This window comes from Lolium rigidum, chromosome 2 (genome assembly GCF_022539505.1).
Source record: "Lolium rigidum isolate FL_2022 chromosome 2, APGP_CSIRO_Lrig_0.1, whole genome shotgun sequence".
NCBI classification, from domain to species: Eukaryota; Viridiplantae; Streptophyta; class Magnoliopsida; order Poales; family Poaceae; genus Lolium; species Lolium rigidum.
The window spans coordinates 40,745,756-40,763,327 of NC_061509.1; the positions used below are offsets into that span (position 1 = coordinate 40,745,756).

At 44.3% G+C, this 17,572-nt stretch overlaps 1 long non-coding RNA gene across 7 annotated transcripts; it reads right to left on the reverse strand.

The window, feature by feature from the left end:
* Positions 1 to 1,140: 1,140 nt before the first annotated feature.
* On the reverse strand, positions 1,141 to 9,860 carry LOC124691629. 7 transcript variants are annotated; one of them, XR_006999034.1, is made up of 14 exons: positions 9,829 to 9,860; positions 9,647 to 9,714; positions 9,285 to 9,538; positions 7,832 to 7,884; positions 7,485 to 7,547; positions 6,621 to 6,719; positions 6,313 to 6,523; positions 5,704 to 5,790; positions 4,895 to 4,998; positions 4,380 to 4,452; positions 3,726 to 3,789; positions 2,890 to 3,057; positions 1,514 to 2,217; positions 1,141 to 1,413 (listed from the first exon to the last, which is right to left on the reverse strand). It is a non-coding gene; the product is annotated as an uncharacterized LOC124691629 (long non-coding RNA). The 7 variants fall into 7 exon arrangements; XR_006999035.1 differs by having other exon boundaries at positions 1,514 to 1,688; positions 2,171 to 3,057; XR_006999029.1 differs by having other exon boundaries at positions 1,514 to 3,057.
* Between the last annotated feature and the right edge of the window lie 7,712 nt (positions 9,861 to 17,572).

Sequence of the window (17,572 nt, forward strand, 5' to 3'; positions counted from 1 at the left end):
GCCTTCCGCGGCGGTGGCCATGGCCTTGTATTTATAGACCCTTTTCTGTAGGGAGAGGCGGGTGTTTCAATAGGACACTTCTCCTCTCCCAATACATAGCCGCGGGATTAATGCATGGGATTAAAGGCAGTGTTTCCACGGCCCCAAAAATAAATGTGGTAGCTACCTATTTTCACGCGCAGTCCACGGGAAATCCTATCTCACACGGCATGTTCAGTTAAAGGTTATTAATACTAGGGAACGAGGATGGAAGGGTACGAGAGTTGTTGCATCCTTGTTTATTTCAGAGACATGGAAAGTTGAGGCGGGCAAAGGCAAGACAATTAAGTGGCCAGTCACCGCATATCTATTCCCTGGGGGTGAGTATCGCTGAGTGGGAGAGTATTGCTAAAAAAATCTATCCTTGATTGAGGCCTATAATTACGGAGTCTAATGATCTTATGTTGAATCTTTCTCCAGATTTTCTTTGCGACATAATTGCCAATAAATCATAATATCTTCGTAAGAATCTTTATCTCAAGATCGATTCCCCACGCGCATTTGGCTTCACATAGCATGCACATTATGTGGTACAAGGCTGCAGGAGGAGAGGCGATAGCCCCTAATTGAGCGAAACATTTAATGCAAATACGCCTTAGTGTAAGGGTATTGAAACTGCATGCTTTTCCAGCGTGCCAGTTAAATGAGACTACAAATCAATTTTCCTTAACTAATCACAGCAAACCCCTACTATTATTAAACTCACATTCTCCTTCCTTAACAATGTCAAACACGATGACATTGCTTTCCCCACCAGCCAGCAACGCCATGTTAAAATCCCATAATTCTAGGATAGGACTCCGTTGAGTCACTCCTTGACTGTATTTGGAGGAAATTGTTCTATGATGCATGACCGATGGAGATTCGCATCCATGATCTCAGTACCACAAGGCGTCAGCAGCTGCCACACACCCGACTCCACGTACTTGAACCAATGGTCGGTCACATCTTCAGACAAACACAAAGCAACGAGATGGGGACATTATCCGTCACATACCATGCAACTCCATTTAATTAGTGTTAGGCGACCAAAGTTGGATCATAGGTCAAGATGCAGCCGAATCATATTAAATTGTTGAAAAATGTGCAACAATGACCAATGTTGCAACAACGGACTCGCCTCTATAGCTGAATAGGATGCTTGGGTCACACTCGATCAAGGACCTCTTGCACAAACATGCATGTATACAAAACTTCCTCTTTGTTTTTTCACACACAAAAGAGCAAAATTCTCTAACAAAAATATATTGCATTAGCTAAGCTAATTCAAGGTTAATTATAAGCAGCTTTGGGTACAAGAAATCCTCGATCAGCAAGCTTGACCCTACCGAGGCTAAGATAGGGGCAACACCATCCCATATCCTCGACACAGTCCTGGCATACAAAACAAGTAAATTAGCATTGGGATTGGCAATCCTACGTTGATAAAGAAACCAGACTTGCAGCTTTGGTACTTTATGTGAAATTCAACCACCTCAAATATTTAATTGTGAACAAGCGAAGCGCCACACTCTTGAGATACAGGTCGGGGGCAGCTTAGCTCTTGCACGAGCTTGGCATTCTCACTTCAGGCATTCGTCGCCGCCACGCGCGCTTCAGGTTGCAGCCTTTCAATGCATGTACATAGATCCTACGGTCCTACCGCCAACCTGGAAAAAAAGGTTCAGCGTCAATTTGTTAGAAAGGATCGGAGTGACTGCAAGATGGATTTTCACTTGTATTTGACATCATTTTTGTTGTCCAAAACTTGCAAAACACAAACTGAGCCTTTTGCTGAAATTTATCTACTATATGTCTGCTATATACCATGAGCAACTAGTTTTCTAAGTACCATGAACAAGTAAGAATATCTCGAATCCCGATTGACCACAACATGAATCAGTAGTAGCTTTATTTTAAAATACACTTGGCTGCCTAACTAGCATTTAAAAAACAACATGCCAATTGCTCTTAGCAACCCTGGGTAGTTTTCGGAGCAGATCAAGTTAAAAATTGAACCCCTCCAATGGTACGCCTCGAGTACAAGAAACCATCCCTAGCAGCTAATTTCTTGCATTCATCTCTCAGGAGAAGGCCTGAAGTATTAAGATGTATTTGATCACTAGGTTTACAAACTGAAATTCTGGCAAACCTGCAACCATTGGAGCACTGTATCCACGAAAATATCAACCTGATGCACTGTAACAATACAAATTATTAAACAAAAACCTGCAGCCACTAGAGCATTTGTATCCACGAAAATATAAACCTGATGCACTATAGCAATACAGCAAGAAAACAGAGCACGCAACAGCTAAAAAGAAAACGATAACAGGATTTCAATGGTTGGTAAGCTGTTGGTGGCACCTGCTATGCTAGGTCCTTGGAAAAATAGTATAGACTTCAAGTACATTTCAGGTGCACAAAATGATAACCAGAATTCAACTACAGCAAATGTTAGCAATTTTATAAGCAAGAAAACAGAGTAGGTGGCTGAAAACCAAGACTAGTACAAACTTCACAATTTGCTTATCAGGTTAGCAAAATAGGTTCATAACAGTATTCGAAATCGCCAAACCCGGAGCTGCATCAATTCAAGTACACCAAATGACAGGAAAAATCAATTCATGATAGTCTATTTGGCCTCTAGAATCCAATTCGGGTTATTGCCAAAAAAAAGGCAGTGTAATAAGGAAATAATATCACGAACCACTTTATTTATTACTAGTCGAGCAAACTAAGATCAATAGCAGAACAGTGACAGAATCCCCTAAAACATGTCTCACATTTGCCAAGAAATAATAATGCACACATATCACCATCTGCATTGAGGAACCATACCAAACAAACGAATAGGATTGGAGAGAATACCTAGATGGCGTACTTGTTGGTGATATCAGAAAGCGTGTCCAACCTAGACACCACATGCTCGTTGAAGTCCTGGTCATCCACGGCCGAGCAGCAGGATGGCGGCATCCTCTCTGGCAACAAGAGCAGAACGCCGCCAAAGAACTGACTACGGAGTGGAACATGGGTGCTCTACCAAGAAAACATAGAAACAACATCATCAATATAACTACAGTCAACCTTATTTAAGAAAATGATCAAGATTTTACATTTAGTGAATTACATATTGGGACTACAACTATCGATACTTACAAATTCAGTCCACTGAACTTCCAACCATGCATATCGATAAATCCATATGAAATTTGATAACATATAGTGGCTCATTGGTGAAATCTTTTCTTATACAGTGACACAGGCTAGGACAAGGCAGCAACAATGGTGGTGACATGTAATATTTTACAGGTCATTTCAAACTAGTGGAAGTTCTAGAATTGAGATCCCAGTGGATCTATCTATGGTGATATTGCAGCAAAACACATGTTAGTAAACCATGGAATGTAAGCAACCTCATAACTTTTGCTTCTACACCTCCATTCCAGGAGCCCATTTAGCCAGCTTTGCACAAAACCCATCCGCAAGCGTGCCTAAATGTGTGTGTGTGTGTGCGCGCACCAGTTTGGGATTTACTCCTGAGAGAAACCCAGCAAACAAACAACGAATCATATCCAGCTCCGGCGACACTAGTATTGTGTTCATCAACACCCTTTCATACACGCTGGAACAAGAAAAGCTGGGCTTGCATGCCACATACAAAAGTAGCAAAACTAGGTTATTTAAATCTATATCTGAATGTCAACCTGATTGACCGATCCAATCAATTCTGAAAAACTTCATCTCTGCTTGTGTGGTTTCAGTAATTTCCTGCAACAAAAGGAAAGTAGCCAGGGCTTAATTTCGACGGTGAAAAATAATAATGCCATGTCTTGTGCAAGCAAAAATGGGTATATTATGGATACAATCAAAACACAGAAAATGCAGAAAAATATAAATAGTGTAAGTGACATTTAACCCAAATAACCGCCACAGTAGACTCAGAAGAACAGTTCTAGATTCTACTCAAAGCAACCAAAAGTTTTAAAAGGACTTCCACAAACAAGACAGTAACTATTTCTGAGAATAATCGCCGCAAGAATATCAAATTGCTAGACATGTATAAAAACAAGAATACGCAATCTAGATAACTTTGTGTAATCATCATAAGAATTGGGAAGCTTAGGATTATTGCGCTTTTTGATTTGGAAAATAGCTACAAAATAACACTAAAAAAACAAGTTCTGGTACAACATACATGTCATCACCACGACTAGATCACCACACATGATGATCTCAACCAAAATAGTGTCGGTTCCTCCAGATGCATCTCACAACTGCTAGTATTGCAAAGAAGCACTTGCTGCAATCCCACACTACTTCACCCAACATCACATGGCAGGCAGCAACCAGAAACGTACCTAAACCCACAGGCTATCGGATGGCATGATCAAGCGGCCATGGCTACCTCACCTGGCCAGCTCCATTTAGCCCCTGAACTACGAAAACACAAAGAAAACATTAGTCACGAAGTGGTCAGGGCCCAATTCGAAATTCTTATTAAAAGAAACTACTGAAGTGATAAAAAAAAATACTAGCTAGGCAGAAATCACGAAACAAGTAGATTACATATTCCTTCAAAGTTAATCATAATGTACTTAGAGAGAAAAATCTAACATCCAGCCAGTGGTAGCAGCAGAATACGAGGACAATTTTCTGAGCATTTTAATATCGTATTTGCATTTTTCTGATTTTACATGAATTAGTTATGATTTTTACAGGTTGAGATATTTTCGGAAAAACAAAAAAAGCAGAATATGGTTAGTCGGTTAAATTTGCTGAAAACGTCCTGCTCCTCTGTTAGGAAGCACCGAGTTTAGATGTTAAGTGTTGTACTATTAAACTGAATGAAAGGTATAGCAACTAATTCAAACACCTGGCCAAGCTGATGGTTCCTTGGGATCGCACTCTTCTCCAACAACGTAATGTGAAGTGTCAAACATCTGTACCAACAACTTTACACGACCAGTTTCCAATAATCTGAACAAAAAATTGGTATACAATTAAGAAGAAGGAAAACTTTTCATAGTAGCAGTAATGCGTACAAATTGGTACATGTAGTGCTAGTGCTGCCTATAAATGTAGTGCTACTAGTATTCGGTAATTCAAAAGATAGAATTTGGTCAAAGAAAATAAGTTTGTAACCAACATAACAAGAGGGCAGCCGATAAATTTGAATGAATGAATAGATCACACCAAATTTCCAGATAAGTAGAGTTAGATGGATGAAGAATTTAGGCACAGTTACATTACCTATATTCAAAGTAAAATCGCTACTATTGCATCAAATTTCACAAAAAATTGGCAAAAACTTGCTAGAGCAAACGTAGCTCAACTTGATAAAACACTACAGAACACACACAACTAGATAGAAACTATGTTCAGACACGGCATTGCAGCAACTTGAAGCGTTCAGGACGTCACTAGGAGCAAAGTCGTTCACGGCACTTCTAAAGAACATGAAATGAAACACCACATCGCTACATCACGTAATATCCATTACCAGAAGAACCAAAAATAACATGAGAAATGGGAGTCTCTATCCTATTGACATATAAAAGACAGGAGCAGGTATGTTTGCCCAAATAGAAACAGCTCATGACCATCAACATAGCATCTGAGCATGCAGAGGTAACCATGCCTCCATGGAAATGTAGAGCAGAGAAGGGAGAACCAGAAACTCACCCAAACACATGAAGTCAACACCGCTATCCATGGCTAGGATGATCAGGCAGCCCATGACAGCTCCCATGAATAGCCCAACTGCACAAACTGGGATCGAATTGGGATCAAATTGGGAAGCATAAAAGAAAAGAGAAAACAAGATTGGCATTGAGAACATTCTTTCATGTTGGAATCAAACATAAATATATTTTTAATTTACTACATTTAGTAGCCAAAAAAATTCTGGTGCTATTTTGTTAACCAAAAGTAGAGCAATGTAAAATAATGGAGCTATTCTCCCAAAACAGGACCTGGTCGCTAAACATTAGTGTAAACATTTCCACAACAGGAAAAAAGAAGCAAACGTTAGCAAGCAAATATTATATGATGGGGTTCCAAAAATTTGAACAAAGAGAAATACATACGAATGAGAAAGAAGAAAAGATTCTTGATCACAGCAAACCATGTATGCATTATACTGAATCAATGAGAAAACATAGGAGCTAATTATGGTTAGCACAATACCAGATCACCAATCACTATACTAACTCCCAAAAACAGAATATTTTCCAGCAAACTAAGGGACACTAAATCCTACATATATAGGTGCAATCAAGCAATAGAAACTACCTACACCACTACAACATGTCGCTAGGCAAGTGGGCGAGCCACAATCAGCACCGGCGGCTCCTGCAACCCAACCGTGGCTCATATGAACATTGTAATATCAATGGAACCGAACCACACCGAACATAAACTAATAGGCAACTCGCCTTGCAGATCACATGCTATGTGCTACTCCTTCTGGAGGACGTTACAGGCTGCCCTTGAGGCGAAAAAACTGCAGTAGATTAACGAGATAGTAGAGAGATGATTCAGAATATAAGTAAAACAAGGATTGCAACTAAAGTCCAAATGAGTAAAAATCTTCAGTCTACCTTGCCGCTGGGTTCCCTGTCCCTGCACTGTCATTTCCACACCATTGCAGCCAAGAGACAAAGTGCAGTCCCCTTATTTGTATATAACAATAGGACAACCTATTGAGGAAACAAATAAAGCACGTCATTCTTCAGAAATAAGCGTGAATCATAAGTATACTTGGCAATATTCAAGAGTGACTAGAAAGAATTGTAAAGTGGAAAAAAATGACCATGGATATTGTGGCCTATCTTCTTGACAACTCAACAACAAAAGTGCAGATCAAATGTACTAGTATTCTCTTCTTAGAACAAAGCAAAGCTATTCTCCCCAACCAAAACTAGAACCACAACAAATAAGAGATATTTCTCCCAAAATAAAAAGGATATCATCAGAATCAGAACATACCGATCAAAACCAATCACTTATGAATTAAACAGAGCTATGAGAAATCACAGCTCTTTGCACACAAGTCCATAGAATTTCCAACAATAAATCAAACATAACCAAAACATAAGTGATGCCATCTTAGAACACATACAGGTGTATATCAACTAAATATGCGTTACTGGAGACCTTATGTTCTACAATGCTTCTACCAGAGACAGGTGTAGTACTTATTCTGTATACTTATCGGTCCTTCAATCATAAACAAATGATGAAAGATATTACATGTTTTAATCTAATTCCTTAGCCAAGGATGACTAAATCAAAGAACGACCATATGCTAAAACTTCATATCCATATGCATACCATATCAATAACCGATTAGCTCAATATCGGCCCACCAATCACAAAAAAACACTTCCGCAACATAAAATATTTTCCATTAAAGAGAACAACGGTAAATATAAAAATACACAGATGGAATCAATGGAAACTACCTACTACACCACTCCAACATGTTGCTGGGCAAGCGGGCGGCCCACAATCAGCACCGACAACTCCTGCAACTCAGACAGAAGTGCATCAGGACGTTATCCCCACATCAACGAATCGAATTACACCGAATGAAATCGAGATGGCAAGCTAACGTTGCAGATCACATAGTACTACTCATTTTGGAGACGTTCCAGGCTGCCCTTGCCAGCCATGGTGAAACACTTGGCACACAAAGAAACTCGAATCAGATCATGTACTAGTATGAAATCTTCTCCTAATAGTCGAATCAGGTGTTCTACTGAAGCAAGGACAGAGGTAATCTCCCTCGAGATCTGCAGGAGCACCTCACCTGCCATCAGCAGCACATCTCATCTGCCCTTCAGCAGCATCAATTCTTCTCCTCTGCAAAGAAAACAAAATTGTCACACTGCAACTCTGAACCTGAGATTGTCGTATGCTAAAGTTCCTAACAATAGTGAAGGGTTAATGAACTCGAAATTGTGCTCAGAGTAAGGCGTCATTGATGAAGTGTGACATTCATCAAGAATCTCTATTAACCTCGTTTACTGATACAACTGAAATTCCTTGCTGCACTAATTATCAACTAGAGGTTGCAGAGTTGATTTAATTACAACATTGCATCATAGAAATTGAGATTTTCATTAGAAGTAAAAAAACATGAAGAAACTACAGAAGCATGTAATGTGAGCATTTAAAGGACAAACTAACCAGTATAGTGAACACACTTCTGGTACTTTGAAGAAATAATTTACAGCATTGACAGTATTGATAAAGCGCTAACAGAGAATTACAATAGACATGCAGCAACAATTTATCTCTATGTAGATGCACTCTATATTTCGGCAATTAACTACTTGATCAAGGCAGTTCAGTTCCAGTAATGCAAACTAGTCCAGTTCATTGAGAAAATTTCAGTAATTCAAACAAGAGCAGTTCCGGTAATGAAACTGGTAGTAGATCATTGGTAAATTCAAATAAGTCAAGATCATTCCTTGTAAGTAAATCGTGCATTGAGCAAGAGTAGAAATAATTTGTTTGCAAGTAAAAACGAGTTATTTGCTTGTAAGTGCAGTTCCAGAACATCATGTTATAGCTGAGAAACCAAACGGTACTACTTTAAATATTGACAGGCTGACATAGGTGTAGTGTTAAACCAAGATATACATGCTAGCATTAGCATGGAATCCAGAATCTCATGTTAAATCGATTCTTTCATTTTGCAGCAACTTAATTATCATCGTCTGATGGTTGCAAAACGATACCGAGATCAGTAGGTCAGTTACGACAAGTTCTATATATGTTTGAAAATCATCGGAGAAGAATCGACCTTACATCTGAATTGGTTTCACTTAATAATCTGTAGCATATCGTATATACAATAGTGCTATGGAAAGGTCAGTTGCTAGCTCTTGCAAGATAGAAAAGACACTTCACTCCTACGCGGTGCACTCTCTTGGCAACGATGGCTGAGATCTCATTGGCCCCTAAATCCAAAGAAACAACTCTGTATGCTCCTCAAAGTGAACAACTAACAACAACAGAAACTGAAGCTAGTAGATCGGCCTAAGAACATATTAAGAAGAAAAAATATAGAGATGAAAAATCCCCAATCAAGTGAACTACACAAACAGTAGAACACGAGACATAACAGTTACCGGTGAAAAAACAGGACATGAACACAAGAATACTATATCTTGCATACTTTTCCAAGAATTCATGGCAGCTTGCGGACCTGGCCACCGTCCAAACCTAGTGTACGTAGATGATCCAAGGATATATACCTTCTGCGAGCTCTTCTTGGAAGACGGCAGTGACGTGCAGACCTCGCCATCGTCCAGCTACTCCCCACAGATGGATGCGTCTCCCGACAGATCTTACCGGAAGCCTGCCGCTCCACACGGATATTGCCGGTTAGAGATGCGGAGGAGAGGGTGGTGGGTGAGGGATTGGGGATTCCTCCGGCCATGGCGACCAACGTGTTGATGCAGCTCGCTGGTGACGTGGCGGCGGAATCCACAACCAGCACCGTCAGCTCCTGCAACCCAAAACCCAAAATGAAGCGCGTCAGGACATTATCCATACATCAACGGAATCGAACCACAGCAGATCGATCAAACCGAACAAGAAATTGGCAAAAGCTCACCTTGCGGATCACGTGATACTGTCATTTTGGAGGCGCTCCAGGCTTCACTTGCCGGCCACGGCGCAACCCTGTGCGCACAAGGAAACTCGAATCGGATCACGGCGTATACTAGTACGAAATCGCGTTGTTGAATCAGCTGCTCTGCCGAATCAAGGACGGAGAGAAAGATTAGAAACTGCTACCTTTGAAGCCGACGTAGGCCGACAAGCCCCAGGACGGCGGCGCGGCTCCGGAACGAGCAGCTCGACCTCCTGGTCGACGGCACCCCCGCGGCTGCGTGCAGCAGCGCGCCGCGCTCCCTCGTCCACGCGCCCGACGCAGACCGACGTGATGGACGGAGCCGCGCGCGCCGTCGAAGCGACGCACGCGGTGCCGACGAGCAGGCCAGTCGCGCCACAATGGCTGCTGCGCGGCGCCTCCTCTTACGCGTGCGAAAATGGGGCGGCGCTTGGGGTAGGTGTGGTGGGGGAAGCCGGCGACCTGGGTGCAGGGGAGAAGGGAGACGGCGTCCACCGTCGATCTGATCCGGGCGAGCTGTCCGCGCGCCGAGGAGAGGTGGGGAGATGAGGCTGGCGGAGAGGAGGAGGTGCCGGTGGTGGGGGAGAAGATACGGCGGCGCGTGCCGGCGGCGTGGTTGGGTAGCGGAGCGGGCGGTGGTTGGGGAGATACTGAGATTCGGCGTGATTTTCGTTTTCTTTTATTCGTTGGGTTTGCAGGCCTTGTGTGTTCCTGGACGGGTGAGGCAATTTCTGTCTTGTGATTGGCGTCCTGATTTATTATAGCACCTAAAATTATGGACGCGATTAAATGTCCCGCTAGTTTCTCGGGTGTGCTTTGTTTGGCTCTTCCTTGATCTTTGCTCGACATTCGTTATTGCTTTGTCTCCCAACAATAATAACTAGCACCTAAAATTATGGACGCGATTTTTAAGCTGGTCTTCGATTATTTGCTGAGTCTAATGGTTGCAGCTCCCTCCAGATTTGAAGGAGATTAATTATTATACCCAAAATCACGTGACTTGAACAGAATTTTCGGGGTCATTGATTAGTATACCCAAAATCCTCCCGAAAGTTATGTTTACGACAAAAATGATCCCGCTCTGCCCTCAGCTCTCAATTATTTTGCCTAGCTATACTTTTAGTGTCCGACGAAAGTAATTCGCGAATATTGTTTCCAGCCACAAGGCTTGGTTGCTAATCCATGCATTAATATTCCTACCCTACGCACATATCACCATATGCATGTGAGATTCCTTAATCAGGGGGCGGGCGATGTCGTCTAATCCATGCATGCACGTAGTAGTAGCTACGTACTAGCTTGCACGTACTCCCTTCTTGTAGAAATAATGGCTATGACCTAATCAAAAGCATATGAACTCACCTAGTACTACAACTACACAAACGCTAGAAGCTCTAATGGTTAGGGTTAGGCCGAATGCGAGGCGACCAAAACCGCACCACCACTCGCCATCCCCCTCCCCCTCCGCATTCTCCACCGCCACCAGAGGTCATGCAGGGCAAAGCATGTACAATGATGGTGGCGCGATCTCTCACATGGGAGGCTAACTTTCCCCCTTGCCGGGGAGTGCTTTGCAGATTTGGCGGCGCGACGAGATCTCGCGGTGAGGGCGGCGCAAATGGGTGAGGCTTCTTCCCCGCTCTGGTGTGCCTGTTGCAGCTGAGTCGAGATAGAGGTTCCCCACGATCTTCGGGTCGAGGACGGTCATGGAGAAGGGAAGGTACCCGACGTACCCTAGCACATGATCCCCACCTCCGAGTCGATGCAAGTAATGAAATGTTAATGCTTCGTCTAGTTCTCGTAGTGCACCTGATAGATTCCACATATGCAACTGGATACTACCTCCGACCTATGATATGTGCTAGCTTTGAATCGATGGGCCGACCTAGGGAAGATATACCATAAAAATTAAGTGAGCTTGTTGTCATAAGGAAAATTATGAGAGCAAACAGAAACTTAGATTCTTGTAAAAAAACATTGTGATTTGTACATGCAAACCTCCACGTAGAGCCGTGAAACGTCACAACATATCTATCTCTTCTCTTATGTTTGCAATATAGTGGTTCCTATTGTACCAAATAGGATGGATATAGATGGCATGATTAATTATTAGCTCGATGGACTTGGATTGGATCGCACAAGAAACTAACATCACTCGCGGAGTAGCAGATACTTGTACTAGCTCGTGCACCTCTTGGCAAGCTGGACATGGTAGCCAGCTTGTGTAGAGCTCGCCGAACATTGTTCATTGCTCTAGGAATGGATTGGCTAGAGTGCTGGACCTACCTGGTGCACATACATGCACATGGCCCCACTAAATATTTTATCTACAAACCAAGTATGGTGCAACACGAGAGGTCCAAGGTATTTTGCTACGTACTACTCCATTTCATCCAATAAAAAAGGTGTTAGAACCTTAGTACAATGAACCGCCACGCCTAGCTCGCATCTTGCCCATCTCCCACATCTTGCCCGCATGTCTCTGAATCGCTCACTCTAGCTAGCTTATGGCAAGATCGCTCGCATTTTACTGGCTCGCTCTCTTCTGGTCGGATCTCAAACTAGCTTCTAGCCATATATCTAGCACGTCTCAGACTTGGCCGGAGGAGGAGCATCTTCTCCGAGCAAGCTCTAAGTCAGCTCCTCCTCCACTCCAACTCCTAATCTGGCTAGCTCCTCCTGAAGCCAAGACTGCCTCCGCGCCTCCGCCCAGCTCCTCCTCCAGCCAGCTCCTTCTCCATGCATCTCAAACCTAGTGTGCCTCCGCCCCTCGGTGCCATTGATGGATGGACCTAGTGCAGCAACATCTACCTTCTACGCCTCTGGATCTGTATATCAACATCAAGTACTCCGGCACAAGACAAAGAAAAATTCAAACTGCAAATCTATTTGATGAGACTTGAGTAATTCGAGAGTTCATTATAATTCTATTCAATGTTAAAATATGAATGGATGAAACTAGCTACAGTACAAGCTGCATTTGATGAGTCAAACTAGCAGTTGTTAGACAAATAAACACGACAACAAAGTATGTTGTTAACTTTTGGCATTCAGTTCCACCATGTTGGACCTTAGTTGCTCCATGTACCTTGAAATCACCATGAAGGGGTATAACATGAGAAGACAATGCAAGAAAATTGTAGTATTTACATGCATAATTTAAAACAAAGATCGCATATATTTCAATATTTGCATGGAGTGGTAAAAAAGGCTAACAAAAATTTAGATTTGTCTTGTACAAAAGCACACATCAGCAACAAACTCACATCCAATAACAAGGGCAGTACATAGAAGCATTGGGAGTAGTTTATCTTTGTGTAGATCGATGCACACGCGTTGATCAAGCGGTATGTAGTAAATAAATTTTTGGTAGTGCGCGAAGTCAAACCTTTAGCACTAACTAACTAATATCACGTGCTAAATTAGTGCTTACATCATTACATTCATAGACTAACAAGTTGTCGCCACCACTTGGTGATTGCTTGTTTGTTCACCTTCTTCTAAGCTAAGAACCTAGCAAACTTTCAGAGGAAAGAATTCGTAGGATATTTAAGATTGGAGTGGTCATGTAAAGTACCAGTGAAATTCAAAACAAGGGCCTTCCTATAAAGAGGGAACCTTGTCGACTTCAAACGTTGCCTATCATCAACTTATTTGTCCAAAATCTAGCAAAAAAAAATGGAAGAATATCCAGAAACAGAACATGTATTCCATTGAACTACGTTAAGATTATGCTTAGTTCCAAATCAATTGTCAAATGATACACATGTGATGATACTTATATCCAGGTATGTCTAGTAGATACTACCATGAGGCAACTATATAGGTGACTTAGATTTATTAAAATTTCAAGAAACTTCTCGGCGTAAATGCACACACACACTTCCTCACATAATTTTTGTTGCAACTATAACATGACTACCACATCGACACAAGCAAGTGGAAATTTTGGGTGCATTTTCTGGCTCTGACAATCCTGAAGAAACCAAAAAAGTAACATCACATGAAGGAAACTAAACTCACACAAAAAAATCCACATTACCATCTAATCTAAGCATCGGAGGGAATCCGAATAACAGGAACGCTCGCCAGTTTTGTCATAGGTAGACATGCTAGCTGAAGAAACAATGTGAGCGAAGTGAAAAAAAAAACGTTTTCATACCACCTTGGAGAGTCTCTCCGTGCTCTTGTCGTTCTTCTTGCTAAGAAGATGTTTCTTCCCGGCGCATCATCGCACGATCTTCCCCATCTCCATCATCTTGAATCGCTTCGCCAATGCCTTAGTGACACACGTAAAAGAGGAACATAATCAAGAAACACCTAATGCAACTGATGCACTTGTAAGAATGGATACATAGGCTAAGAGAGACCAATAGGAAACCTTATGCTTCTTCATCTTGTAGTCCTTACCATCTTTCGGCGATGACAACAAGGGAGAAGGGCCGATGGGGAGAGAGCGTGGTAGCAGCGGTGACTACCAGCAACATGCCAGATAAATGGAGTGGCGCCCATGGATGCACGCATGCTTGCAAGGCCGTGGCTATTGGCGACCGATGTTACCTCTATCCTCGTGGGAGCAGGGTCCGACGTGTCCGACCTCGAGCCACCAGATAAGGCCTTGCTAAGATCGGGTCCATCAATTCTGGTTGGCTTGGACCAAAAAGGCCATCCTTTTTAATGGAGGGGAGCTCCGTGAGCCGATGGAAGGTGGAGGGAGCACAGTGATGCAAGGGAAGCTAGGTGGAGGGAGCGCGGTGATGCAAGGGAAGGTGGCGCGACAAGCTAAGGGATCATGGTGGCAAGGCGAAGGGAGCACAATGATGAGGCGACGATGGAAGGCATAGTGGAGTAGAGAGAGGGAGTGCGGGTGCAACGTTTGGGTGAGGCCGAGCATGAGGGTGGAGTGCGGGTTCAGGAAGAAAAATCTCGAGGTTGTGAGGGTGGCACTGCTTCATCAATATGACTATCCGAGAGGAAGATTGTGAACTTACAATGCAAAACTACCACTCCTAGGCCACCGACCCGATTATTGTAAGAAGTTGTTCTCTCTTTTTTCATGTTGGTATGACCTATATTATAAATTAGACAAAGAGTAAAGTTACTTTATAGACCAATTTGAAGTAAAATATATGAGATGGGTAGGCATCTCGGGACCCACAAAAGAGGATTATGACATTCGGAGGATTTTAATCTTTTGCTTTTATGCTTGGTGATGTTAAGATGGGGATCTCCAAATTTTTGGATTAAAAGCATAATATTTTCTGATATAGTACACATTAAAACATTATGCTTATAATCTAAAGAGGATGCGCTAATGCATGAAAATTAATTGGTCTTGCCATTTTTTTAAATATCATGAAGTGACAAGATAATGTCTATTACACACTTTTGGGTTGAATAATTAGGTTTTATTAACAGCTGTTAGTCGTGTTGCAGTCTTAGCTAGTGACTTTGTTTTTTTAAACATAAGGCTCGAAGAGCCCGACTTTAAATTAACAAAGTCACTAAATGGCCAGGGGTACAACGAAAACGACAACTAAAAAGAAATAGAAGATTGGGGTTACCAGCTAGAAATACAAGCACATGGGTGATGCAAAACTGTAGCCTAAACCAAAGAAAAAGACCAGGTAGATCCGAGCAAGGCTCTAGACTACAAGATCTACAATAGCTCCCGAGACTAGAGTTAAATACCGACAGCTTGACCTGAACCTTCACGCTCTAAGCAGCCACTCCGTGGAGCCGCACCAGACTGAAGTAGCACACAGGCCGGGCCGCCTAGCAGAGGACCACCATCACTGAGGGAACTATACCTAACTGCGCTAGTGAACATGCGAGCCTCTAGAGCTCAAAGGGGGAAACTTCATGACAATGCCTTTGGGAAGGGGAACAACGCTCCGAGCGTCGCCGTTGTCGGCACAAGGGAGCTGTGCAGTGCTTTCGCGGAAGCTTCAACACCCACTCCAAGGAAACCCCAAGTCTTTGCACCTGCCGTTAGGACAGCCACCAGCTACTGAAGACCATTGGTGCCCCCCGTGCCACGACACAAGCTCCGATAGTCACCCTAGGCTCGAGATCGGCCGCGCAAACCGAAGGCACACCGTTTAAATGAAACCGGTCACATCAAGACTCAGGGCATCGAACAATAGGTATTCCAAGGAGGACCTCAAAGAGAGTGCAAGTCAGCAGTACAACAGATAGTGCACCGGGGGAAGGCAACCAGTGCAGGACGTGTGTCATGGACACACCTCCACTGAGGTGAACAACATCCGAAGACACCGTCGTCGCCGGCAATGGTCGAAGCCTTGCGGGTGCTTTCACGGACACACCATCGTGCACACTAGCGTCCCTGCAGGCCAAACCCATCTTAAATAAACCAATCCTGCAGGTGCAACTCTGAGATGCGCCGTCCCCACGGTAGTCACAATTGGTCGGGAATCATGCAGTCGGTGTCGCTCGCCACCATGCCAATGAAGCGCAATCCACCCTGACAACAGCCCCAAACTCAAGCGGAGCAACGTGAGAGAGGCAGACGCGATGTCCGAGCCCCTGCTGCGAACATCCACCGCTAGTATGCAGGCACTAGAGCTGCCCAAGCTCCAGCCTCAAACCCTACTAGCCAAGGAGAGGAAACCGCGCCAAGCAGGACCAACTCCCGCGCAGCTGGCCCACCCAGCCCGTGGCTGCCTAGATGGATCCCAGACCTAGGCCCGCCACCGCCACCCATGTCCATTGCTGTCCTGGCAACTTGACGCCAGCGCCACCGCCGACCAGATAGACAAGCCGCGTCGATGCGCCGCCAGGCTCCGGTGACACCCCTCGCCGGCCGGAGGAAGCAACACCGCCACCAGGGAAGGCCGCCCGCGAGGCCCTCACCAGGCACGAGCCGAAGGAAATCCGCCGCCACCAGCGCCGCGCGGGCTTTGCCCGGCGGCTCTCACCGACGACGGCAGTGGGGGAAGAAGGAGCGGAGGTCTGAGGCGGGGAAGGGTGAGGGGGCGCCCCTGTCGCTGTGGGGCGACGAGAGAGGAGAGCAGCTAGTGACTTTGTGCCACCTGGATTTTTCGGGAACATCAACCATCGCCGCACCATGTTCCGGCAAACCAAGACACACATGCTCAAACCGTCACACAACAAGAATGATCTCGACAACGTGATTCCATTCAGGCGATAAATCGCTTGACACGCCGATCACAACCCCGCGATATCAACATCTACTTCTTCGCTCTAGTTTTTCCGATCTCGGTAAGGGACATGTACACATTTTTTTATCAAAGAAAAGATAAGAGAGATGTACACATATATGCATGTACTTGTAGAGAACGTGCCTATGAATGCATGTAGTGTGTCTGATTTAATCAAGTCGGTAGTAGTAGCCCTAGCGAAATAAATTCCCGCGCAGGATTTGGCCTCACGCGCCAAACGAAATTATTTGGTATTTGGGCTGTTTTGAGCGCAGGATTAACGAATTTGGTTTTGGGCCGAGGCGTAAAGTCCAATAGTGCAGGATTATTTCTTCTCGTCTCCCTGTTCCATTCAGCGACGCGATCCCCTCATTTCTCCTACCCAACGAAATCAAGATCGAACGCCGCCGCCGCCGCTCTTCCCCGTCGCCGGCCACCTTCCCTCCGCCGCTCCCTTCTCCATCAGGCCAAACTCGACCCGATCCCCACGCACAAGATCGACCTCCGCCGCCATGGCCTCGCGAAGTAGAGAGGCGGAACCCCCATGGACCGCTCTGCGTCGCGGCGGCTCGTTCGCCGGCGCGCTTGTGCGGTGGTAGGACGGCGCGCAGCGCTCCGTCGAACTTGCTGCTCGCGTCTCGCGCGTGCCTGACGGGTGCTCCTTCACGCCGGCGAGGTGTTGCAGGCCGTCCGGACGCGGCGGCGCAGCTCCGCTGTTCCGCGCTCC